This window comes from Cyprinus carpio, chromosome A4, assembly GCF_018340385.1.
Source record: "Cyprinus carpio isolate SPL01 chromosome A4, ASM1834038v1, whole genome shotgun sequence".
Classification (NCBI taxonomy): domain Eukaryota; kingdom Metazoa; phylum Chordata; class Actinopteri; order Cypriniformes; family Cyprinidae; genus Cyprinus; species Cyprinus carpio.
The window spans coordinates 13,937,641-13,965,079 of NC_056575.1; the positions used below are offsets into that span (position 1 = coordinate 13,937,641).

The following is a 27,439-nucleotide window of genomic DNA, read 5'->3' on the forward strand; positions in this document are numbered from 1 at the left end:
GGACTAGCATGCCTTTCAAGTCCAAGAAGACTTGCCAAACGTTAGTTGGTGTGAGGAACAAAACTGTGTTTAATCTGTTTGCATGATGCATCTGTTTGCAAAGTAAATAAATAAATAATAATAATAATAACAACTTTGAAAAGGTTGTTGCAAAAATATATATAACTCATTAATATACCTATTTTTCTTAACTTATTTATCTTTTTTCCCCAGATTGTCCACTAAGCAAAAGGTGAGTCTTTTATTTCATAGTGGATATGTTAATGCAGCATGATGATGTTGATGATGATAATGATGATGAAGAGTGTTTCTGTTTTGAGGCAGCAGGCACATATGCGTCTCTTCAGCTCTCTGCTCCACCCTCTGAATATGAGACTTTGAACATTAAGAGAAGTGACACACAATAAACAACAAACACACATCTGATCTCCTCCTTTGTCTTCTTCAGTCAGCTGTACTTTCAAGATTTCTATAATACTTATATTTCCACATGAAAGACTCATAAAAACAAAACATTTCATGCGTATCCTATGTCTTAATATGCTGTATGAGCATGAAGACCAAGAAATACTGGTAGCAATTTATGAATGTAATTACTTAGCAAATTTCATTATATATATATTTGAGTGGATTAAAAAAAAAATCTGTATGAGCATGAACACCAATAAATACTGGCAGCAATTTATGAATGTAATTACTTACTAAACTGATAACAAAACACAGGCATTTTGGACATACAGTATGGTGCAGATAAAAGTGATTTACCCAGTTTATAGCGATTTACAATGTAAAAACGTAGTTACAAATAAGTGCACTGTATTAAATGATTAATTTAAATGATATTTTAATTGATGATACATAAAAAATATATACAATTTAAAATTAACACAAAAATATTTTGAGAAGTATTTTGCTAATGTGATGTGTTGAACACCATGTTTCCTCTTCTGGGTTTTTTGCACTTGCGAGGAACTGACTTCACAGCCACTAAAAATGCACTCTGGCCTAGGTTGGCTAACAAAAACAAAGCACAAAATAAAGAAGTAGAACATAAACACACGCTTTTCAGAAAATAAAATAGAAAACTTCCACAAAGATGATGTGCAGCGAGAACTCTGTCAATCTTTCCTATCATTCCACAAGAGAAAGAAGAGTTCAGAACATAAAACACTACACAAATGCTGGAAGTTTGTTATAAGTGCTAAAAATGCTAAAAGTGTATGCATGTACAAGTGCAAACACTTACTCATTTACAAGTTAAACATGCAAGCTGATGCTAACACAGGAAGTTCGGTCAGTATGTTGTGCTCGTGATTCACACACTTCCACACAGTCTCAAAACAGCAGCAGTTCAGACTGTTTTCTCGTTTCTGGTAAATCTTAAATTCTTCTTTTTCAATAGATGTTTCATTGTTGAAAACCTTTCATTGTTAGAAGCTTAATTTCCAAACTATTAATTTGCATTATTTGTGCAGCTTAATATGTGATTCTCATTAATCCTTTTTTAGTTATGTATGCATGTAAATACTTGAAAATTTCAAATGTGTTTTCCCAGGGACTGAGCTTCTGTTAATGAAGAGATGGACACTGCAGAGAAAATCATTCTTTTCTGCTTTCTCTTACAAGGTTTGATTTTCGTTCCTTTCTTCTTCTTCTTCTTCTTCTTCTTCTTCTTCTTCTTCTTCTTCTTCTTCTTCTAGTAAAGTGTGACCTGTTCAGTGTGACTGAGAATGTAAATTAACTAGATTAACTAGTTTAAGTGCTAAATTAACTAGTAAATGAACAAATGTAGTTAAGTGCTTAACTATATTTAGTCTACATCAGGGGTGAGCTGGAGCCCTGCAGAGTTTTGTTCCGACCTGCTCTAACCCACATACCAGTCTAGGTCAGGTGTGTCAAACTCAATTCCTGGAGTTTTGTCCCAACCCTGCTTCAAAACACATAGGCCTACTCTGTAGGGCTTCGGCTCTCCAAGAATGGAGTTTGACACCCCTGGTCTACATACATGAAACTATATTGAAACTTTTAATTCAGATAGTGACTCATACACAAAATGTTTTCTGAAGTTTGGGATCTCATTCAATATACACTATTTTACAGTTAACTTAATACATTTACTTAATACATTAATAGTAAGTTCTGCTAATGTTCGCCCCTTATAAAATGATGCTTTAATACAATTAAATATAAGAATTAAAAACATTAATTTTGTTTGTAACAGATCAGAAATGTGTTGGTGTGTCTGAATGCTTCAGTGTTTATTTCTGCTGGTGTTTAAATGCTTTTCATCGTGTGTGTTGTACTGTAGGTGTTTGCTGTAGAGATTTCAACATCACTCTGCCACAGAAGATCGAAGCTCTCAATGGATCCTGTGTGATCATAAAGTGTAGATTTGAGATTCAGGAACAATATGACAAAGACCTCACTGAAAGAGCTACAGGACTGTGGCTCAGAGACGGGATTAATGTGAAAAACAATCTAGTGTTTAACTCAAGCACATCAAGCCAGAACTCCTTCATGAAAGGAAATATAACTGGAAAATTAAAAGACAAGAACTGTGCCACTGTTTTTCATGACCTCAGATCAGATCACAGTGCTCAATATTACTTCAGGATTGAGGGTGAAGGTGAACTGAAATGGAACTATAAAGAAACAAGTGCTTCAATTCATGTGATTGGTGAGTGAATTCATGATTGGATAATATTATAAACTTTTATAATAATTAAATTGTGATCTAGTACAGAAAAATAAAATCTCTTTCACAATCAATATCTGAAATGAAAATGTTATGACAGTAGTCTAAAAGACAACAACATTTCATTTAATGCCAGAGTTTCCATGACCAATATAGACACTTTTTTTTTTTTTTTTTTTTGAGGAAAAATTTTTTTTTTTTTTTTTTTTGTGGCGATGATAGTCTTCGACCAAAATGTTACTTTATAATCAGCATATTCATATATACAACATAAATATGTGTTTATTTCAGACACTCTCCCCCCAAACCCAAAGTGCAGCTGTATGTGGAGCAGAAGGAGGTGCAGGATCAGGAGGAGGTGTTGGAGGGGAGATCTGTGAGTCTGCGCTGCTCTGCTGAGACTCTCTGCTCCTCTCCTCCACCAACTCTCACATGGAGCTCCACTCCCAGAATCCCCCTCAGTGAGAGCAGCAGACTAGAGGAGCTCATCTCTGATCTGAACTTCCCTGCTACTCACCGTCAGCACAGAGTCTCTTTCACCTGCACTATAACCTACCAGCTACAGGACGAGAACAAAACAGCACAGGACAGCATCACATTACATGTTCAGTGTAAGATTTTTGTGGCATCAGTTCTTTTCTCCTCCATAAGATGTCCATGTATCACATCATTCTCTCTTTCTCTTTATCAGATGCACCTAAAATCTCTCCATCCTACAGCTGTAACAGGACTGATGTAACTGTGTGTTTCTGTGAGGCTGATGGGAATCCCTCTCCTGAACTGGAGTGGCATCTGTCAGGACGTCCTGTCACTAACTCTTCAAACACGTTCATCAGTGAAGAGCGATTGAGCAGCACAGGCTTGAGGAGCTCCATCACTCTTCATCAGTCTCTCACACACACATCCACTCTGCAGTGTGTCAGCAACAACACTCATGGAAATGCAAGTCAACAGCTTCAACTGCCTTCATCTGTTGAACGTGAGTTTCAGTTCTGTGATACATCCAACAGAAGAACATCTATCAATAATCTATAAATGAGAAACATGTAAACCAATAGGAAGGCATCAAGGTACATATGCATCCAATGTTAGCTTCACTTACTGTCTCCTGAGATGTCTTCATCTGATCAGTTTTTAAAGGTAGCATAGATGTATCATGTTTCTCTCCAATACTATATGATATGAGAGCTAAAATATAAAAATGGCTACTGAAAGTGGTTCTAGTTAGTGGTCTGTTTTAATGACAAATGTTAAGGTTTTAAACCAACTGTTTCCAGGTAAAAAAGAAATTCACTTAGTTGTACTAATATCGATGTACTTATATTTTTATTATACTAAACTAAGTGCATAATAAATGTGTTATTTTGAAACAACTTTAACTATGTTAAGTGCACTTTAAGATATAATATGCTTAAGATCAATTTTAAGCTAATTGCAGAATATTTTAATATATTTAGTTTTGTTAAAATGGAAAAGGTCAGCTTTAACTATGTTATGTGCTAATGCTAATCTCTTTTTAAATTCTCATTCGCATGCCATCATGGTTATTTTGATGTTTACGATATACATAACGTATATGTGTATGTTTAAGATTACGCTATAACTCTCTAGAACTTGCTTGATTGAATCATCAGTGGTTTCCCAAACACTCGTGTATTTTTTTTTTTAGGTTTGAATCTTTTCTCTGTGATGATTGGAGTTGTTGTGGGTTTGGTGGTCATGTTGTTGTGCGCCATTACATGTATCTGTGTAAGGTAGGTGCAAGACATAGAAATTAGGTATTGAGAATGATGCATAATAGAAGAGCACTGTGAAACCAGTAAGAAAAACAGATTCAACACAATTGATCTGATGATTTTTTTCTACATTAACCAATTTCTGTTATATTTTTTTATGTGTGTTTTTGTAGGGGGAACATTTTCTTATTATAAGAGGTTTTTTTTATTGATTGTTGTAGTTTTTTAAAAAATCAGCAGATAAAAAATTTGTTTAATATAATGGACCATTACATCACATCTAAAAATGTATCAGTGTTGTTGCAGTACTTACATACTTTTAAACCAAGTGGCATTTATTTTAAGAAAGTATAACAGTATAGTACAATATTGTAAAGTATAATAGTACAAGCTTGTTTATATATAATATAATAGTACAAGCAGTTTTACAAATTTATATTTTTCAAATAGAGGCTTGCGTGGTTTTATACAATAGATTTACTTTTCAAACTGAACACAGAAAGTATTTGACACATGTGGTTATCATGTATTACTGTGATGAACATCGCTGTGTTTTCTCTTCTACTGTACATTTTTATGAACTTGAGGGGAACCAACTTCACATTCACACCAGTAATAACCATCTTGAAACCATTTGGTGTCGTTGCAAAGAATAGAGAAGTTAGATCTGAGAAACCCTTGAGCATACAGTAAATATTTTGTAGATGCCAGTTGTTTTGATCATTTGTATCTAATGCAATGATATTTATATATGTGTGACTTAAATACCAATCCTGTCTGATCTATTGATTTTGCTAACTGTGAAGCTCATTTAGAATATTAATTATTTTAACATTGGACGCATGCTTTTTTGTTTGTTTGTTTTAGAAAAAAAAACAGGAAACTTTCACAGACTAAACAAGAAGGCGCTAAGAGAAGTGATCAAACTAAAGTGAGTAACAACAGACACACAAACACCCACAAATCATGAATTCATAAAAAGTACACATTCACAAAAAATGTAAATAAATACACTAAAAAAAAAAAATGTACATAATAGTACTCAACTAGTACACTGTCAAACAATTTAAACAGACACACCTGAGCTTTCCGGCACTGATTCATCCCTGTCAATCCTTCAGGTTGTTCCACAGAAGAATAAAGACTACTCTGTTTATGTCATGATGTCATCTGCTGGAGCCGCTGCAGCAAACCAAGAATCCATCATTTATTCCTCCATTGACATCACAAACTCACAAGAAGTCAGGACTGAGAGCTCAATGGCAGAGTCTTCAAGAGCCAGAGAAGCACAGGTGATTGTGATTGCAGATGTGCTTACTAAACAAACAGAGTCAAAGCAATCAGAGGAAGAGCTGTTTGCAGACTCCTCTGAGCTTTATGCAAAGGTTTTTCCTAAAATGTTTTATTATAATCTTTAAAATTTTATAGACATATGTAAACAAAAGAAAATGTTAACATTTAGCCCCATTATTGCTGATGCATCAATAGCTTTAGAGGTTACTGATGGGTTGTGTTTTTATTTGTATGTTTTATTATAATCTTTAAAATTTTATAGACATATGTAAACAAAACACAAGGATGAATAGTGCACTGTAAAAACTTGGAGTAGTTCTTACACTTCACTAATTTGGTTTGTATTTAGAGTATTTATGTGTTTTATCCTGTATTATATCAATATTCCCTGAATGTTTCCATTCTTTAATGTTTTGGAATTATTTGAAATGCCTTGGGTTGCCATGAAAATTTGAATGTGATACGCTCTAGTTTATCTATAATACTGCTTTCAGGGCAACAAATATTCTGAAGTAATAGCACTTCTGAATTAATGAGTACCAAAATCAGTCTAAATGTGTGTTCACACTTGTCATGTTTGGTTCGACTGAAACGAACCCTGGTACGATTGCTCTGTTAGTGTGATTCGTTTGAGTAAGTGTGAACACTGGCATCTGAACCCTGGTGTGCACCAAACAAGTGGACAAAGACCGCTAAAAAGATGGGTCTTGGTCTGCTTCCAAATGAGCTCTGGTGCGGTTCAGATGAAATGTGAATGCAAAATGGACCAAATACTTCCAAACAAACCAAAAACAGGAAGTAATGACAAGATGCGTCGTTATGTGACATGATTTGACGATGCGGAACGAGCGGTGTCTCCAAAACAAAATGAGCTGAGGGTAAATGTGGAGCAACGAGGAGGCAAACTGCCTTTTATGAGCTCTTTGTGAGTTCGCAGGTGGTGAAAATAAAATCATAAGCACACGCAGCAATGAGCGCGCTTAGTCCGGCAGACGGCGTTACAGTAGGTGTGTTCAACTTAAAGCGGCGCTGACCAGAGTGATCTGTGAATAGTTACTTTGATGTCATACACCGATTGGTCTGCGCAGCGCTGCTTTAAGTCAAACAGCTTTTTTGGGGTGGTGTTCGGTGAGTTTCGTCATGAAATATATGTCAATCAACACGATCAATCAGGTTGTGAACGTATCACTATGCCTTTAGGTTCGCTGTCAAAAATGCCAGTGTTAACTCTAAGCAGACCAGGACCAAATGTATTGTTTTCTTTTTTGGTCCGGACCAAACGAACCAAGAGAACCGAACTACAAGTGTGAACGCACCCTAAGATTTTCATTTGGCCCTTTTGAGACTAAACGTGTGGCAACAAAGAATCTAAGGATTGTTAATAGCAACCTGTGTGTAGCAACTATATGTTTGTGTTGTTTTATTTTCTTTTAGTTTTGTTCATTTATTTGTTAAGAATTATACAATCATTTAATACAATAATGCTTGACTGACTGATTAAGAAGCTAAGATTTAAGAAGCTGTGCCATTTTACAAAGATAAGCTGATTGGAATTTTTTAGTCTTTTTTTTTTATGTGTGTGTGTGTGTGATATAATGTGTGTGTGTATATCAGTCTGGTGATTAAACTAAAAAATTGTACTAGCCAGTGGTGATTATATTGCCAAGGTGTGCGTAGAGGGTTGCCAATGGTCATGCCTTAACTTTGAAAATTCTAGTATTGCATTAGTATTGCATCATTCTCATGGGTATTTAATAATTTTTGACTTTTAGTTTGACTTTTCTTTTTTGCCCCATTTTATCTGTAAAAGAAAAGTATTTTCCAGCCTTCATGGACCATATATAAATGACTTATGGACTCATGGACAATTATAAATGACTTATAAATGATCAAATACAAAATTTATTGTAATTATTAAGATTGATGTGGTTTGGAATTGGTTAAATGTGCTTGGAAAAAAATATGATCAGAATATCAGTGTTCCTAATAATTATGCACGCACTGTAGTACACTGCTAAACAATTTGGGTTAGGCGCACCCGGGCTTTCCAGCACTGATTTAACCCTGTCAATCCTTCAGGTTGTTCCACAGAAGAACAAAGACTCTGTTTATGTCATGATGTCACCTGCTGGAGCCGCCACAGAAAACCAAGAATCCAATATTTATTCCTCCATTGACTTCACGAACTCACAAGAAGTCGGGACTGAGTGCTCAATGGCCGAGTCTTCAAGAGCCAGAGAAGCACAGGTGATTGTGATTGCAGATGTGCTTACTAAACCAACAGAGTCAAAGCAATCAGAGGAAGAGCTGTTTGCAGACTCCTCTGAGCTTTATGCAAAGGTTTTTCCTAAAAAGGTAAATAAAAAATCATAAAAATTTTATAAACATATGTAAACAAAAGAAAATGTTAACATTTAGCCCCATTATTGCTGATGCATCACATAGCTTTAGAGGTTACTGATGGGTTGTGAAATAAAATTTCAAGGGAAAAAAAATCTTGTCTTAGAAGAGGTGTATTTAAGTCATTATATTTGTTTTTGAATAATTAAGAGTTCAGGTCACATTTTAAAATGTGTGAATGTTGTTTCAATATAAAATTTTTGCTGTGTATGTGAAACAGGAATGAAATAACTGAGGTTTGAAACATATGCACGATTATTCAATAAACCATGCTTTTTATCAAGCATCACTTTGTTTCCTTATTCCTCCTATTTCACGGCTCCTCTGTCTTCCTCTTTGGCTGATAGAGGACAGATTTGGATACCAGGCAAAATGCATTGCTAACTGGTTTTGGGTATCAAACAGAAAATGGTTATCACGATCAGGAAAGATGAAATGACTGATTGGTTCAGATTCATCTTGGGCCACTGATGAGGTGAGAACGAAGTTAAAACCCCTTTCTGTTGGTGCCCCCCCTCACCAGACTGCAACGAGGCAGAGTGAGTTTGTTTTTTTAATCAAACTGTCTGTCATTCATCCAAATAAAAGTGAGTGGGGAATGCAATTAAACTTTGGGACCATAGTTCTATACATGAAGCCTGAAAATATGGAAAGTGATGACAAATTCAGGAGAAATTGAAAGCAAAAATGCATCCCACATACTGTAAAAAAGTTTATATTACATGTATTTGCATTTATTCATTTAGCAGATGCTTTTAATCCAAAGCAACTTTTTGACAATTGTGGAATACAATGAGTGATTCATCATAAAGAGACAAATAAACAGGAAGTGCTCATAATACAAAGTTTTAGACATTGTGCAGATTAGTACAAATTAGACAGGGAGGGATTAAAGAAAGCAAAAGCCAAGATTTTTTTTTTTATATAAATATATGTCTATGATGCAGTCAAGTGTTGACGAAAGAGATGTGTTTTCAGCTGTTGCTTGAAAATTGTCAGGGATTCAGCATTCCTGATGGAGTGGGAAGATCATTCCACCAGCCAGGAATGGTGAACGAAAATGTTCTGGAAAGTGAGTTTGTGCCTCTCTGGATGGGATGTAGATCCGTAAGAGTGAGTGGAGGTAGGAGGGAGCTGAGCATTGCAGTAGTCCAGCCTAGGAACGATTCCAGGTAAGAACGTAAATAAATAAGTAAATAGATATTTAAGATAAATGTTATTCTTTTTTCACTCATTCTCTGTATTTTAATGCCAGTCACTTTTAAACAGGTGGATGCCGGAGGTGACCAGATTATTGTAGGTGTTACTCCACTAGATGACGTCTTCTGCTTAAACAAGGATGCTAACAACATCGGGGCATACAGCAATTTTCCTTAGACACAACTTCCAGGAAAGCTGAAGTACTACAGCTGTGGGCCGTACAGCTGTTGGGGAGTGAACACCGCAGGGAATATCATCATCAGAAGGGTAAGGTGTACCAGTAAGGATTCAGGATCTTGTGAGGTACATCACTGAAATAGGTAACTTCTAGCTTTAAATCCTGGCTTGTTACAGTAAAGGAATTGAAAAAAGATGTGATCATGCTCTGGGTGAGTGTTCTGTATCTTGTTGTGTTGGTGCTTCCTGTGGAGGGTCTTTTTGATGTCCTTTCTAGAAGTATGTCCATGGTTGATGTAGAGACTGATGGCAGCGTCTTTGCTGTTGACACTCAGGGGTCTTTATTTCTGAGGTAAGGGAAAATGTCCACAATTTTCATTTGCATAACCCATTATTCTTGTGTATTTTAGAACTGGTGTCTCTGCAACAATGTCAGTCAATTAAAACATTCAATCTAATTAATTACACAATGTGAAAATACCCCCAAAAGATATATTAATAGGATAATTTAAAGCCATTGTTGTGTTAAATGTCAATTAGATATTACAAAAGGTAGTTTTAGAAAGAAATATTTTGCTTTTTGCTTTAACATAAAATGTATTACACATAAACGTTTAGGCTACAGCAGCATAACATAAACTATGGAACATAAAAGAAGATAATTTGAGAAACATCTTAGTATTTTTTTTTCATATAATGAAAGTGATTGGTAACCAAACCAGCTTGATTACTAACATTCTTCTTTTTCTTCTGGTTACCAACATTCTTCATTATTTTCTTTTATCTTCCATAGAAGAAAGTAAGCGATACAGGTGTGAAACTATAGATAGATGCCTTATTAGCGACTGATTCTATGGGCCGCTATACGTAATCCGTCCACCATATTGGAATATCTTTGTGTGAAACGACATAAGGGTGCGTTTGGAGTTAAAAATAGTTTTTTAATTGAATTATATCATTTGCAATTAGCTGAAGTACTACATCTGTGTATATGGTGTCTGTCAAAAGATGCATGACAGAATTTCAAAAAACGATATATTTTAATAAACATTTAGAGTATACACAGGAGAAGCATATTAATAAGAGGAAATAAGTAACTACTAAACCTAACTAGGAAAAATTTATGGGACAAACAGAACCAAGCCTGCTGAAAAAAAAAAAAAAAAAAAAAAGTGGTAGGACACTGATCCATTTATGATGCACTGATGAGTTTTTATGTATAATTATGGTATAATTATTAAAACCCCACCTGACACCAGTTTTCGAACCCTGATTATGGCCCTGCTGCTGCCCTCTATTAATATACAGTACATGGAGATGAAGTGCCTTTTACTTACATTGTATATAATTATTTTTAAACAAACTATTTATTTTTGTATGTACTGATATTTTCCTTTATTTGTTTATATTGTTGTGGGTAGTTGCATTTAATACATTTAACACAGTGATTATCAGATCCACGCAGTGAGGTATAGATATTCTAAACTTTTCAAGCAAAAAGCAGCAACACAACTGCACTGCTGTTGTTAAATCTTTTTTGGCAAAAAAAACATTTAATATATATATCTGATAAATTTGTTTTGATAAAAAAAATATATATATAGTGTGGTGTTAGGATATTTTAGATATTGTATAAAAGTAATAAAGATTAGATAGATTAGCTTAATTCCACTGAAAATTCTTGTAATTGGTAGACATTATCAAATCAGGAAACAAAGTCCAGCTATATAAGCTAACTGTCATGCAACAGTGTCTCCAAACTTTGTGGCAGCACTTGTAGTGTACGAACAGGAGAATCACATTGATCGCTGAATCCACTGACACAAGAGAAGGTTGGCTTCATTTAATAATACATAATTATCATAATGTAATGTTGGTGTTAGCATTGGTATATCAACTTCTGTATTTATAAACAAGAAACAACTTCATGTTTATTCATGTTGTAGGGAATTTAAGAAGACAATTAAACTAATAGTTTTACGCGTTTTGTCTCTAAAAAGTCGTCAATCAGTGCAAGATCAGATGCAGGTCTTTTGCTGAGTTTGTAGACTGTATTTGGTTAGACTTTATTTCAGTAGTACACTTTAGACGTTCTACTAACTGAAAGTAATTTTGCAACTACAGGTAGACTAAAACTCATTAGTGGACTTAGTTTAGGATTGGAAGTAAGTTAACGTACTTGAAAATTTACTTATAATCAGTCTTTTGGGGGACCAACAAAATAAAATGTTAGCAGATATTAATAGTCCACTAATACTCTAATGACCTTTTTTTATTTTTATTTTTTAGGAACGACCAGACACAATGAAAGTTTGTCTGTGCATCCTGCTACTCTTTAGCCACCTGTTCCTTTATACTATAGGTAAACTATTCATCTGTTTCTGGGGACTATCAAGATAATAACATTTGCAGAATAATTGGCATCACTGACTATTTAAATGTATTTTAGGGATAGTAGGTGGGGTGAACAATCTTCCTGTTCCTGGGGACCAAATCTGAAAGGATAAGGTCATCCCTGAAGCACTTTACTGTTGGACCTGCTGGAGAGCTAGGGGCAAATTCATCAAAAAATATCTTCAGGTTTGCGGATGGAAGCTTCAAGCTAATTCCAAGTAAGAAGTGTTGTGGTATACTTCTAAGTGTGCAAAGTGTATATTGCTTTACATTTAGACATTTGGCTGGTGCTGAAGTACTACAGCTGTGGCCCGTACAGCTGTTGGGGAGTGAACGCCGCAGGGAATATCGCCATCAGAAGGGTAAGTGTACCACTAAGGATTCAGGATCTTGTGAAATACATAACTGAAAATAGATCATGCTCTCTTCTTGGGTATCTTCTTGTGTTGTACAGTCTGTAACGGGTGCTTCCTGTGGAGGGTCGGGTGTTTTTGAGGCCATTGCTGGAGCTCTGTTCATGGTCGAAGTAGATGCTGACGGCAACGTCTTTGGTGTTGACACTCAGGGGAATTTAGTGCAAATGTGAACTACAAAAAAACACTTCTTGCATTGAAAGCTTGTTGAGTTTAAAGAAACTGACTATTATGAAGAAAAATGTTTTTTTTTTTTTTTTTTTTTCCTTAGCAGAAACCATTATTCTTGTGTATTTTAGAGTCGGTGTCACTATATCACACAGACATTGTCATCTGTCTCAATGGCCACAAGCATGTGACTTTTGATCTGGGGAGGCTGTATGTCATCTGTAGTGATGGATCCATCATGAGATGCATTTAAATGTCCAACAGTGGAACTCAACTATCATTATAAACACAAATTCCTTTTCTTTCTACTTAAATCCTCTGTTGTTGAACAAATACATTTTATGATTTATGGTTTTACGTGACTTTTGAAGTGTAAGTAATAGTTTTTATGGTTTTTGGTTTTAAGTTTCTTTATCATTTTTAATTATTCTTCTTCTTATGTTTTTTTTTTTTAACTCTTGTGCTGTGTTGAAAATCCTTTGCCTAATTTGGCGTTCCTGGTAAAAATATTTTTTTTTTAAATAATAATAATAATAATAATAATTACTGGCCTTCTCTCATTAAGCTATAAATCACCAAATATTTCTTTCTGACTGATTGTAAACCTCATTAATCTAAGCTGATATACCTAAGTGTTGAATTAAAAAGTTCTCTCAAGCTTATGCATCTTAGAAAAACTGAGGTTTAATCAAATATTTGGTGATAATATGAAATAATAAGAGATGTATAAGTATTTTTTTGTGGGCCAATCATTTCTGACCAGGAACAACAAGTGTAACAAGGTCAGGAAAAAATGTATAAACTTTTTTTTTTTTTTTTTTGCAAAACTTACTGCTTTGCTTATAACCTTTGTAAGCAAAGCAGTAAGTTTTAGTCCAATGTGATAACATTAACCCCTTACAACCTGAAGGCAATTTTTTTTTTTTAAGATTTCATGTCTATGTGACACATTTAAAAAGCAAAGGTTTATATATATATATATATATTGTCACGAATCCAGTCTCAAACTTATGTTCACTCATCACCAGAGCTCACCCGCTCACTACATGGACTCTCACACTACACAGACTGTTACACTATACCCTGGACTATATTTCCCATCATCCATTGCACTGATTGCACACAGCTGTCACCAATCTCCTGCTCACCTTACATGGACACACACTCAGATCCTGCTTAAGTTGATGAATATTGTTTAGCACATATCACTCTTCTAGCGATAGCTACATTACGGAGTCATTCCTAGTTCCAGTCTTGGTCTGTTTCCTGACCTTCTGCCTGTGTTTCTTGGAATAACCTTTTGTCTTGCTGTTTCGTACTGTTTGTGCCTCGCCTGGACTATTGCTCATGTTATTGGATTAACCCTCTTGTCTAGCCCTCTGGATATTGTTTGCCGATCGAAGACCACACGCTAGCCCTATGAATATTCTTTGTCTTGCCTGTGGTATGTGTGTTTTCTTGTTATTTGATGTTTGTTTGTTTATTGATTTGTAATTTGTGAATTGAGCATTGATCATGACGTCTCATGTCTTTTCAGCCCCGTTACAGAGATTAGATATAGATAAGTAGCATCAAGTTTCTGGTTAGATATAGATAAGTAGCATCAAGTTTGTGTGTGTATGTATGTGTGTGTGTATAGATATAGATAAGTAGCATCAAGTTTCGCAGCCATTTATGCTGCGGTGCCAGGGGAGCAGTTGGGGGTTCAGTGCCTTGCTCAAGGGCACCTCAGTCATGGTATTGCCGGCCCAAGACTTGAATCCACAACCTTAGGGTTAGGAGTCAAACTCTCTATTTGTTTAATATTTATGTTTAGTATTTAAGTTTTAAAAAAACTGTAGTTAAACTACATTAACACATTGTTCCCGTTAGGTGTCAATGAAACACTGTCCTTTGTGATTGGAAGAGTGATGCAGATGGAGATGACATAAATGGTTGCCAGTCAATCAATCACATCTCCATGTTTGAGATGTGCAGCATCCACACGCACATACTGAAGGTGGGAAGGTGCTAATTACTTAAAGGCTCTAATCAGAGCTCTGACTGAGGCAGCTCATTATAAAGGCCTGTGCACCAAACTGTGCATGGATTTGCTTCAGCTGTGGAGTGTTGGGAATGACATGGGGATCCATTTAAATTATTCTGGGATCTCTGTAAGCAAAGCTTCAAGGTGTATTTCTGTATTCCAGTGTGGGTTTCATTAGAGAATTTATTTATTGAAGTGAGCAAACCACAATCATATATCTGCACACAGTACTGCAGAGATGCTACAGTGACAAAACTTAACAGAACAAACCAGCTGAAGGGAGAAACTGTGAACATCCTCTTCTGATGTTCTTAAGCATTCCGATGCATAAACAGACATATATTGCACACGTGCACGAGGAAATGGCATCAATCAATCACCGAATGTTAGTACCACTGATCTATATATGATTCTATATTATAGATCAGTGGTTAGTACACAGTAACTTGTGGTAAAGTCACCATGGCAACGCAGTAACACCGGCTGGATGAATTTAACAGAAAAACAGCGCAGCCTTGTGGTGATACATAATTTAACACCTTCTTGATTCATGATAAGATGGCCACTCTCAGAAACAGATCATGGGTAAAATATAATTTACAGCTAGTTAGAAAAGTAGAAATATTATTTATTTTGAACATTGGTGTGGTGGCCGAGAAAGCTCAGCGCGCTGCAAATGAAAAAAAAAAAAAAAAAAATTTAGTGGTGGTTAGGCAAATAGAAAAAAAAAACATCTTCATTAATTTGACAACACTCTGTAAAGGAAACACGCTGTAAATTAAAAACCAACAAACAAAAACAGAAACGCGCTGCAAATATGCAAAGAGCGCATCGGAAATGTTTTAAAGAGCGTTTCTGCATGTGGTTGTGCTGTGAGAATTAGCAGCGCGTGTTGACAAATTGATGATGTGTTTTCTTTTTTCTATTTGCATGTGTTTTGTTCATTTGCAGTGCGTTAGGCGTATCAGATGCTTTTGGTCTAAAAAATGCATGAATGCTGAGCAGGAAGCTGGTGGAACTGACATTTATTTTTAATATTAGGTATGATAGTGACTGAATATGTCTTAAAGATCACTTATATAATAATTAGTCATAATTAATTATATAAAAATTATATCAGTATAATTACTTGACTAAATTATTGATATGGTCTTTCACTTTTATGGAGTCTAAACAAGGAAGGTGAATATTTACTATTATACAAAATAAATAAGAGGCTTAGGTTGATATTAATTTAACATAACTGTGTCAGTGTGTGGTGTCCGTGAACAAACAGAAGTTGTAGCTGTCAGTCAGCATATTACTGTATGTTCCCACAGCACAGGTTCACTCAACTCAACAGCAAAGGTCTCAACTCATCAGCGCAGAACTCAGAAGTCTCTCTGAATTTAGGAAACATATCACACTGCTGCAACTACACTAGATAGATCCTGGTCTCGCTTCTGGTAAGCCTTAAATTCTTCTTGTTCTTTACGCTTAAAAAAAATATTTTAGTTATTTGCTCAGTTTACTTAAAATAAGCTAAACCAACATAAATCTTTAGTTTGTTATTCAGTTGTCATTTGCACTCAATTTTATCATATTAAATGAAATTACATTTGTAAAATTTTAACTTAAACCATTGAAGTTAAGTTGGGCCTACATGAATCATTTACATTGCACTGACTGAAACTGGGCAGTGGATTTCTAGTTCCCAGCATGCTTTGCACAGGAATTTATTTGGAGAATAAAAACCATCGGTCTGTGCAAGAAACTGAACAGTATTTATATATACAGGTCCTTCTCAAAAAATTAGCATATTGTGAAAAAGTTCATTATTTTCCATAATGTAATGATATAAAATTAAACTTTCATATATTTTAGATTCATTGCACACCAACTGAAATATTTCAGGTCTTTTATTGTTTTTAATACTGATGATTTTGGCATACAGCTCATGAAAACCCAAAATTCCTATCTCAAAAAAATTAGCATATTTCATCCGACCAATAAAAGAAAAGTGTTTTTAATACAAAAAAAGTCAACCTTCAAATAATTATGTTCAGTTATGCACTCAATACTTGGTCGGGAATCCTTTTGCAGAAATGACTGCTTCAATGCGGCGTGGCATGGAGGCAATCAGCCTGTGGCACTGCTGAGGTGTTATGGAGGCCCAGGATGCTTCGATAGCAGACTTAAGCTCATCCAGAGTGTTGGGTCTTGCGTCTCTCAACTTTCTCTTCACAATATCCCACAGATTTCTCTATGGGGTTCAGGTCAGGAGAGTTGGCAGGCCAATTGAGCACAGTAATAACCATGGTCAGTAAACCATTTACCAGTGGTTTTGGCACTGTGAGCAGGTGCCAGGTCGTGCTGAAAAAACGAAATCTTCATCTCCATAAAGCTTTTCAGCAGATGGAAGCATGAAGTGCTCCAAAATCTCCTGATAGCTAGCTGCATTGACCCTGCCCTTGATAAAACACAGTGGACCAACACCAGCAGCTGACATGGCACCCCAGACCATCACTGACTGTGGGTACTTGACACTGGACTTCAGGCATTTTGGCATTTCCTTCTCCCCAGTCTTCCTCCATACTCTGGCACCTTGATTTCCGAATGACATGCAAATTTTGCTTTCATCCGAAAAAAGTACTTTGGACCACTGAGCAACAGTCCAGTGCTGCTTCTCTGTAGCCCAGGTCAGGCGCTTCTGCCGCTGTTTCTGGTTCAAAAGCACATGCCTGTGCACGGTGGCTCTGGATGTTTCTACTCCAGACTCAGTCCGCTGCTTCCGCAGGTCCCCCAAGGTCACACTTTTCCTTCTCCACAATCTTCCTCAGGGTCCGGTCACCTCTTCTCGTTGTGCAGCGTTTTTTGCCACACTTTTTCCACTGAGGTGCCTTGATACAGCACTCTGGGAACAGCCTATTCGTTCAGAAATTTCTTTCTGTGTCTTACCCTCTTCGCTTGAGGGTGTCAATGATGGCCTTCTGGACAGCAGTCAGGTCGGCAGTCTTACCCATGATTGCGGGTTTTGAGTAATGAACCAGGCTGGGGAGTTTTTAAAAGCCTCAGGAATCTTTTGCAGGTGTTTAGAGTTAATTAGTTGATTCAGATGATTTTCATGATATGCTAATTTTTTTTGAGATAGGAATTTTGGGTTTTCATGAGCTGTATGCTAAAATCATCAGTATCAAAACAATAAAAGACGTGAAATATTTCAGTTGGTGTGCAATGAATCTAAAATATATGAAAGTTAAATTTTATCATTACATTATGGAAAATAATGAACTTTTATCACAATATGCTAATTTTTGAGAAGGACCTGTTTATGTCTGAACTGTTAGAACTCTCGGCGCTTCACAGCTGTCAGGAACCAGTCACGCTCTAATCACCCACACCTGTTCACTATCAGCGATCTCATCAAGGCACTATAAAACACTCACCTCAGCCTCAGTTCAGGGTGAAGCCTCCAACAGGAACAGACCTCATGATTCCATCCCCAGCTTGCCTCACATCCGAAGAGCTCCCCGACGTAACGTATACTACTTTTTGAAAAGCTAACCTCTGTGTCATGTGCTACTGTCTCCAGGATTCCTGATCCATCCTAGTTACCTGATTCCCCCTCGATCTCTGGTGTCTCGTGTGTGCCGGGCAAGCTCGCTGGACAGATCTTCTCTTATACCGAAGGAAAAGGACAAGCATCAGTTATCGGGATTGTGTGGCATTGACCTTTCGTATATGGACGTACTCACCTGAACCCCACCTCTCACCGAGTGACATCACCTCTCACCAAGTGATATTCACAGAATGCTAATCTGATTTCACTTTTTTTTAGAATTTTAATATTTTTGTTGAATTTAATTATTTTTTTGTATTGTGTTTATTCTGGCTACAGCAGCCTGCATCATCATCATCTTGTGGCTTTACGGCAGATCACAGACTTATAAGTGCATTACCGCCACCTATCTCTCAAATGGACCATTAACACTTTATCTACAATCTCAATTAGGAGTGTCAATGGTCTATTTGTGAGTTAGGTAAATTTATCTGTTGATTTTGTTATTGTAATGTTCGCCCCAGGGCCGTATTAAGACAGTGTGGTGCCCCTGGGCACTATACCTCAAAAGGGTAACATTAGCAGTAAGGGCTGCAGCATCTCCGCCGCTAGCGGCACTAGCAGCGCCGGCGGTACCATCTGAGAGGCTAGTGTTACCGTCTCCACAGTTAGCTCCGGCTTCGTCAGACTCAGCGCTGCTAGTTCTCACAAAAAAACTTTCGATCCCTGGAACATTTTGAATTGATAGTGGTCATGTAATCTTTATTTATTTATAATTTATTATTATTGTTAAGTTAGTGTTCATAAACGAGTTATATATGGTCTTTCAAGAATTTCAAGTTAATAATAAAACAATTTACGAAAAATATTTTTAAAGCTTGTATCATGTGGTGCCCCCCTAGTGGTTGTGAATGGTTGGTGCCCCTGGGCACTGGCCCAAGTTCCCTTATGGATAATCCGGCTCTGGTTCGCCCCTTATAAAATAATGCTGTAGTACAATTAAATGTAAGTTTAAAAAAATAAATAACAATTTTGTTTATAACAGATCAGAAATGTGTTGGTGTGTCTAAATGCTTCAGTGTTTATTTCTGCTTGTGTTTAAATGCTTTTCATCGTGTGGGTTGTACTGTAGGTGTTTGCTGTAGAAAGTTCAGCATCACTCTGCCACAGAAGATCGAAGCTCTCAGTGGATCCTGTGTGATCATAAGGTTTGGATTTGTGATTCATGAACAATATGACAAAAACCTCACTGAAAGAGCTACTGGACTGTGGCTCAGAGACGGGACTGGTGTGAACAACAATCTAGTGTTTAACTCAAGCACATCAAGCCAGAAATCCTTCATGAAAGGGAATATTACTGGAAAGTTAAAAGACAAGAACTGTACCACTGTTTTTCATGACCTCAGATCAATTCACAGTGGTCAATATTACTTCAGGATTGAGGTGAAGGTGGACTGAAATAGACCTATTCAGAAACAAGTTCAATTCATGTGATTGGTGAGTGACTTTATGACTGGAAAATATTATAAATTGTAAATTGTTCTAGTACAAGACAATAAAATCTCTTTCACAATCACTATCTGAGAGGAAAATTTTATGACAGTAGTCTAAAGGACAAGAAAATTTCAATCCAGTATCCAATAAAGACTTTTTTTTTTTAAATTTATCTTATTTAAGGAAAAAAAAAACACCTTGTGGCGAACCAAAATGTTACTTTATAATCAGTATATTCATATATACAACATAAATATGTGTTTATTTCAGACTCTCCCACCAGACCCACAGTGCAGCTGTATGTGGAGCAGAAGGAGGTGCAGGATCAGGAGGAGGTGTTGGAGGGGAGATCTGTGAGTCTGCGCTGCTCTGCTGAGACTCTCTGCTCCTCTCCTCCCCCAACTCTCACATGGAGCTCCACTCCCAGAATCCCCCTCAGTGAGAGCAGCAGACTAGAGGAGCTCATCTCTGATCTGAACTTCACTGCTACTCACCGTCAGCACAGAGTCACTTTCACCTGCACTATAACCTACCAGCTACAGGACGAGACCAAAACAGCACAGGACAACATCACATTACATGTTCAGTGTAAGATTTTTGTGAAATCAGTTATTTTCTTCTCTATAAGTATATGTCCATGTATCACATCATTCTCTCTTTCTCTTTTTCAGATGCCCCTAAAATCTCTCCATCCTCCAGCTGTACCAGGACTGATGTAACTGTGTGTTTCTGTGAGGCTGATGGGAATCCCTCTCCTGAACTGGAGTGGCATCTGTCAGGACGTCCTGTCACTAACTCTTCAAACACGTTCATCAGTGAAGAGCGATTGAGCAGCACAGGCTTGAGGAGCTCCATCACTCTTCATCAGTCTCTCACACACACATCCACTCTGCAGTGTGTCAGCAGAAACACTCATGGCACTGCAAGTCAACTCTTTCAATTGCCTTCATCTGTTGCACGTGAGTTTCAGTTCTGTGATTCAACCAGTATAAGATAAACTGAACATCTGTTCATGTCAGTCTGTAAATGAAAAACGTGTAAATTGTTCATTCATCGACTGAGTGACAGTCATTGACTTCAATGGGAATGCTAAGCTACTCTCTTACTTTTCAGATTGTTTCTCTTTCATTGCCTTTTTTGTGTTTTTGTTGTTTAAAGGTTATGATGTGACTTGCTTGCACTTGTTTTACTGAATCAGTGAATCATCAGTTGTTTTCTAAACACTCATTTATTCTTCTTTAGGTTCAAATCTCTCATTGCTGATTGGAGTTGTTGTTGTGGCTTTGGTGGTCATGATGATGTGTGCCATTATATATACATGTGTACGGTAGGTGCATCACACATATTAAGTATTTATAATGATTTAAAGTAAAATAACAATGGTTACTAAGTGTATAAAAAGAAGATAATTATCACAGAATAGGTTTAGCATATTACATTGACTTGGTTTATTTTATTGTGTATTTCATATAGCACCTATTGTGAAATGTCATCAGTGTGAACAGAAAGCAAACTTCTTGGAATTCTAAAGGCTAGTACACAAAGTCTGAAACTAAAAATACTAGAGTCTGTGTTCATCATACACTACTTGATTTTCTGTGAAATCTACAAAACTGCCATGACTGGGACCACCCAGATCTGCAGACTGCTACTGAACTTCAGCAACTAGCATCGACTCGTTCAGAGGGCAAATCAGTGCAAAAGTGCTGTAGTGTATTCAGGCCTTCACGCAAAGTCAATACCTATAAAAACCAAGAACATGCTCTAGTCTCATACAGTGGCCCCAAAAAGCACTTGGATACTAAAAATGTATGAATATTCTAGCATTAATTGTCAAACCAAGTCACATTTATTACTAGGACTAGCATGCCTTTCAAGTCCAAGAAGACTTGCCAAACGTTAGTTGGTGTGATGAAAAAAACTGTTTAATCTGTTTGCATGATGCATCTGTTTGCAAAATAACTAAATAATAATCAAAATAATAATTTATTAATATACCTATTTTTCTTAACTTATATATCTTTTTTCCCAGATTGTCCACTAAGCAAATGGTGAGTCTATTATTTCATAGTGAATATGGTACATGATGATGATGATGATGATGATGATGATGATGATGATGATGATGATGAAGAAGAGTGTTTCTGTTTTCAGGCTCAGAATGAGGCAGCAGACACATATGCGTCTCTTCAGCTCTCTGCTCCACCCTCTGAATATGAGACTTTGAACATTAAGAGAAGTGACACACAATAAACAACAAACACACATCTGATCTCCTCCTTTGTCTTCTTCAGTCAGCTGTACTTTCAAGATTTCTATAATACTTATATTTCCACATGAAAGACTCATAAAAACAAAACATTTCATGTGTATCCTATGTCTTAATATGCTGTATGAGCATGAACACCAAGAAATACTGGCAGCAATTTATGAATGTAATAACTTTGCAAATTTCATTATGTATATATATATATATATATATAGAGTGGACTTAAAAAAAAAATACAACTTTTTGCATGTGCATGCATTCTAGTTATTGTTTAATAAAATATAAATGTTTTATGGACTGTTATGTAAACTGATAACAAATACTTTTTTTGCCGTCTAAAATAATTTTAAATAAATATAAAATTTTTCAATTTAAAAACTTATACTGTTTGTTTTTTGCTTTCTGCTGTTAAATATGATAACCATAAGTAAATTTAGCTGTTGATATAAAGAAATATGTCACAGCTCTTTAGCATTTTCTCACATGAACCAGTATATTCTAAACATATCTAAAAATCAGTTTGAATCCCATTTGATGAAGGGAGCAGTTTCCCCAAGAGAGACCCATGGGTAAGCCAAAAATAATCTGTAAATAATTTTTTTTACATTTTGTATAAATTTAGTGTAAATCATGAGCTCACAGGCTTTTTTGACATACAGTATGGTGCAGATAAAAGATATTTACCCAGTTATAGCGATTAACAATTTAAATACATGTAGCTAGCTACAAAAAAGTGCACTGTATTAAATGAATAATTTAAATGTTATTTTAATAATTGATGGTACATAAAAAACAAAATATACAATTTAACATGAACACAAAATGTAATTTGAGAAGTATTTTGCTAATGTGATGTGTTGAACATCATGTTTTCTCTTCTGGGTTTTTTGCACTTGCGACGAATTGACTTCACAGCCACTAAAAATACACTCTGACCCAGGCTGGCCTAACAAAAATAAAGCACAAAATAAAGAAGTAGAACATGAACACATTCTTATCAGAAAATAAAATAGAAAACTTCCACAGAGCTGATGTGCTGCGAGAACTCGGTCAACCTTTTCTATCATTCCACAAGAGAAAGAAGAGTTCAGAACATTAAACACTACACAAATGCTGAAAGTTTGTTATAACTGCTAAAAATGCTAGAAGTTTATGCATGTTCAAGTGAATAAAGATACACTCATTTACAAGTTAAACATGCAAGCTGATGATGACACAGGAAGTTTGGTCAGTATGTTGTGGTTGTGATTCACACACTTCCACACAGTCACAAAACAGCAGCAGTTCAGACTGTTTTCTCGTTTCTGGTAAATCTTAAATTCTTCTTTTTCAATAGATGTTTCATTGTTGAAAACCTTTCATTGTTAGAAGCTTCATTTTGTATATTTGCAAACTATTAATTTGCATTATTTGTGGAACTTAATATGTGATTCTCATAAATCCTTTTTTAGTTATGTATGCATGTAAATACTTGCAAATTTCAAATGTTTTTTTTTTTCTATATTTTTATTTTTGATGTGTTTATTTATTTATTTTTTTTTTATATAGAATTTTGGTTTTCTGCTTTCTCTTATACAAGGTTTGATTTTTCCTTCTTCTTCTTCTTCTTCTTCTTCTTCTTCTTCTTCTTCTTCTTCATCTTCTAGTAAAGTGTGACCTGTTCGGGTATGACTGAGAATGTAGATTAACTAGTTTAAGTTCTAAATGAACTAGTAAATTAACACATTTAAGTGCTTAACTACATTTAGTCTACATACATGAAGCTATACTGAAACTTTTAATTCAGATAGTGACTGATACTCAAAATGTTTTCTGAAGTTTGGGATCTCATTCAATATACACAAATTTACAGTTATTATTAAATACATTAATAGTATGTTTGAGGTAAATTGCATTGTTGCTGTTGTTCTGCTAATGTTCATCCCTTATAAAATGATGCTTTAATACAATTAAATGTAAGAATTAAAAACATTCATTTTGTTTATAACAGATCAGAAATGTGTTGGTGTGTCTGAATGCTTTAGTGTTTATTTCTGCTTGTGTTTGAATGCTTTTCATCGTGTGGGTTGTACTGTAGGTGTTTGCTGTAGAAAGTTCAACATCAGTCTTCCACAGAAGATCAAAGCTCTCAATGGATCCTGTGTGATCATAAAGTGTAGATTTGAGATTCAGGAACAATATGACAAAGACCTCACTGAAAGAGCTACAGGACTGATGTGAAAAACAATCTAGTGTTTAACTCAGGCACATCAAGCCAAAAATCCTTCATGAAAGGGAAAATAACTGGAAAATTAAAAGACAAGGACTGTACCTCTGTTTTTCATGACCTCAGATCAAATCACAGGGGTAAATATCACTTCAGGATTGAGGGTGAAGGTGGACTGAAATGGACCTATGCAGAAACAAGTGTTTCAATTCATGTGATTGGTGAGTGACTTCATGATTGGAAAATATATATAAATATTAAATTGTGTTCTAGTACAAGACAATAAAATCTCTTTCACAATCACTATCTGAAAGGAAATTTTATGACAGTAGTCTAAAAGACAACAGCATTTTAATCCATGCCAGAGTTTCCATGATCAATATAGACTTTTTTTTATTTATTTATCTTATTTAAGAAAAAAAGAAAAGAAAAAAAATCTTGTGGAGATAATAGACTTCAACCAACATGTTACTTTATAATCAGCATATTCATATATACAACATAAATATGTGTGTATTTCAGACTCTCCCCCCAGACCCACAGTGCAGCTGTATGTGGAGCAGAAGGAGGTGCAGGATCAGGAGGAGGTGTTGGAGGGGAGATCTGTGAGTCTGAGCTGCTCTGCTGAGACTCTCTGCTCCTCTCCTCCACCAACTCTCACATGGAGCTCCACTCCCAGAATCCCCCTCAGTGAGAGCAGCAGACTAGAGGAGCTCATCTCTGATCTGAACTTCACTGCTACTCACCGTCAGCACAGAGTCACTTTCACCTGCACTATAACCTACCAGCTACAGGACAAGAACAAAAACAGCACAGGACAGCATCACATTACATGTTCAGTGTAAGATTTTTTGTGGCATCAGTTCTTTTCTCCTCCATAAGATATCCATGTATCACATCATTCTCTCTTTCTCTTTTTCAGATGCCCCTAAAATCTCTCCATCCTCCAGCTGTACTAGGACTGATGTAACTGTGTGTTTCTGTGAGGCTGATGGGAATCCCTCTCCTGAACTGGAGTGGCATCTGTCTGGACGTCCTGTCACTAACTCTTCAAACACGTTCATCAGTGAAGAGCGATTGAGCAGCACAGGCTTGAGGAGCTCCATCACTCTTCATCAGTCTCTCACACACACATCCACTCTGCAGTGTGTCAGCAGAAACACTCATGGAAATGCAAGTCAACTCTTTCAACTGCCTTCATCTGTTGCACGTAAGTTACAGTTCTGTGATTCATGCAGTATAAGATAAATAGAATATCTGTTCATGTCAGTCTGTAAATGAAAAACGTGTAAATTGTTCATTCATCGACTGAGTGACAGTCATTGACTTCAATGGGAATGCTAAGCTAATCTCTTACTTTTCAGATTGTTTCTCTTTCATTGCCTTTTTTGTTGTTGTTGTTATTGTTTAAAAGTTATGATGTGGCTTGCTTGCACTTGTTTTACTGAATCAGTGAATCATCAGTTGTTTTCTCAACACTCATTTATTCTTCTTTAGGTTTGAATCTCTCTGTGCTGATTGGAGTTGTTGTTGTGGCTTTGGTGGTCATGATGATGTGTGCCATATATATATACATGTGTACGGTAGGTGCATGACACATATTAAGTATTTATAATGATTTAAAGTAAAATAACAATTGTTACTAAGTGACTAAAAAGAACATAATTATCATAGAATAGGTTTAGCATATTACATTGACTTGGTTTATTTTATTGTGTATTTCATATAGCACCTATTGTGAAATGTCATCAGTGTGAACAGAAAGCAAACTTCTTGGAATTCTAAAGGCTAGTACACAAAGTCTGAAGCTAAAATACTAGAGTCTGTGTTCATCATACACTACTTGATTTTCTGTGAAATCTACAAACTGCTGTGACTGGGACCACCCAGATCTGCAGACTGCTACTGAACTTCAGCAACTAGCATCGACTCGTTCAGATGGCAAATCAGTGCAAAAGTGCTGTAGTGTATTCAGGCCTTCACGCAAAGTCAATACCTATAAAAACCAAGAACATGCTCTAGTCTCATACAGTGGCCCCAAAAAGCACTTTGGATACTAAAGATGTATGAATATTCTAGCATTAGTTGTCAACATTGTCAAACCAAGTCACATTTATTACTAGGACTAGCATGCCTTTCAAGTCCAAGAAGACTTGCCAAACGTTAGTTGGTGTGAGGAACAAAACTGTGTTTAATCTGTTTGCATGATGCATCTGTTTGCAAAATAACTAAATAATAATAATAATAAATTTGAAAAGGTTGTTGCAAAAAATATATATAATTTATTAATATACCTATTTTTCTTAACTTGTATATCTTTTTCCCCAGATTGTCCACTAAGCAAAAGGTGAGTCTATTATTTCATAGTGGATTTAAGGCAGCATGATGATGATGATGATGATGAGTGTTTCTGTTTTCAGGCTCAGAATGAGGCAGCAGGCACATATGCATCTCTTCAGCTCTCTGCTCCACCCTCTGAATATGAGACTTTGAACATTAAGAGAAGTGACACACAATAAACAACAAACAAACACTGATCTCCTCCTTTGTCTTCTTCAGTCAGCTGTACTTTCAAGATTTCTATAATACTTATATTTCCACATGAAAGACTCATAAAAACAAAACATTACATGTGTATCCTATGTCTTAATAAGCTGTATGAGCATGAACACCAATAAATACTGGCAGGAATTTATGAATGTAATTACTTTCTAATTGAAAGACTCATAAAAACAAAACATTATATTTGAGTGGATTTAAAAAAATAAAACTTTTTGCATGTGCATGCATTCTAGTTAGTTTAATAAAATATAACTGTTTTATGGACTTATGTAAACTGATAACAAATACTTTTTTTTTTGTTTTTTGGTAATTTTATATTTTTTTTTTATGATTTTTTTTCTTAAATTTTTGTAATAATTTTGTTTCTTTTTTGTTTTCTACTGTTAAAGATGATAACCATAAATAAATTTAGCTGTTGATATAAAGAGAAATGTCACAGCTCTTTAGCATTTTTTCACATGAACCAGTACTGTATATTCTAAACATATCTAAAAATCAGTTTGAATTTGACGAAGGGAGAAGTTTCCCCAAGAGAGACCCATGGGTATTTCACATGAACCAGTACTGTATATTCTTTGTATAAAAAGTGTAAATAATGAGCTCACAGGCTTTTTTTGACATACAGTATGGTGCAGATAAAAGATATTTACCCAGTTATAGCGATTAACAATTTAAATACATGTAGCTAGCTACAAAAAAGTGCACTGTATTAAATTAATAATTGAAATGATATTTTAATAATTGATGGTATATAAAAACAAAATATACAATTTAAAATGAACACAAAAATATTTTGAGAAGTATTTTGCTAATGTGATGTGTCGAACATCATGTTTTCTCTGCTGAGTTTTTGCACTTGCGAGGAACT

The 27,439-nt window shown here is 35.7% G+C and overlaps 1 long non-coding RNA gene and 1 pseudogene across 1 annotated transcript; both read left to right on the forward strand.

The window, feature by feature from the left end:
- The first annotated feature begins 1,279 nt into the window (after nucleotides 1–1,279).
- LOC122140137 lies at nucleotides 1,280–26,542 on the forward strand (annotated as a pseudogene).
- LOC122140152 lies at nucleotides 11,869–12,850 on the forward strand. The gene is made up of 4 exons (XR_006156852.1): nucleotides 11,869–12,081; nucleotides 12,172–12,257; nucleotides 12,350–12,477; nucleotides 12,608–12,850. It is a non-coding gene; the product is annotated as an uncharacterized LOC122140152 (long non-coding RNA).
- Nucleotides 26,543–27,439: the final 897 nt, after the last annotated feature.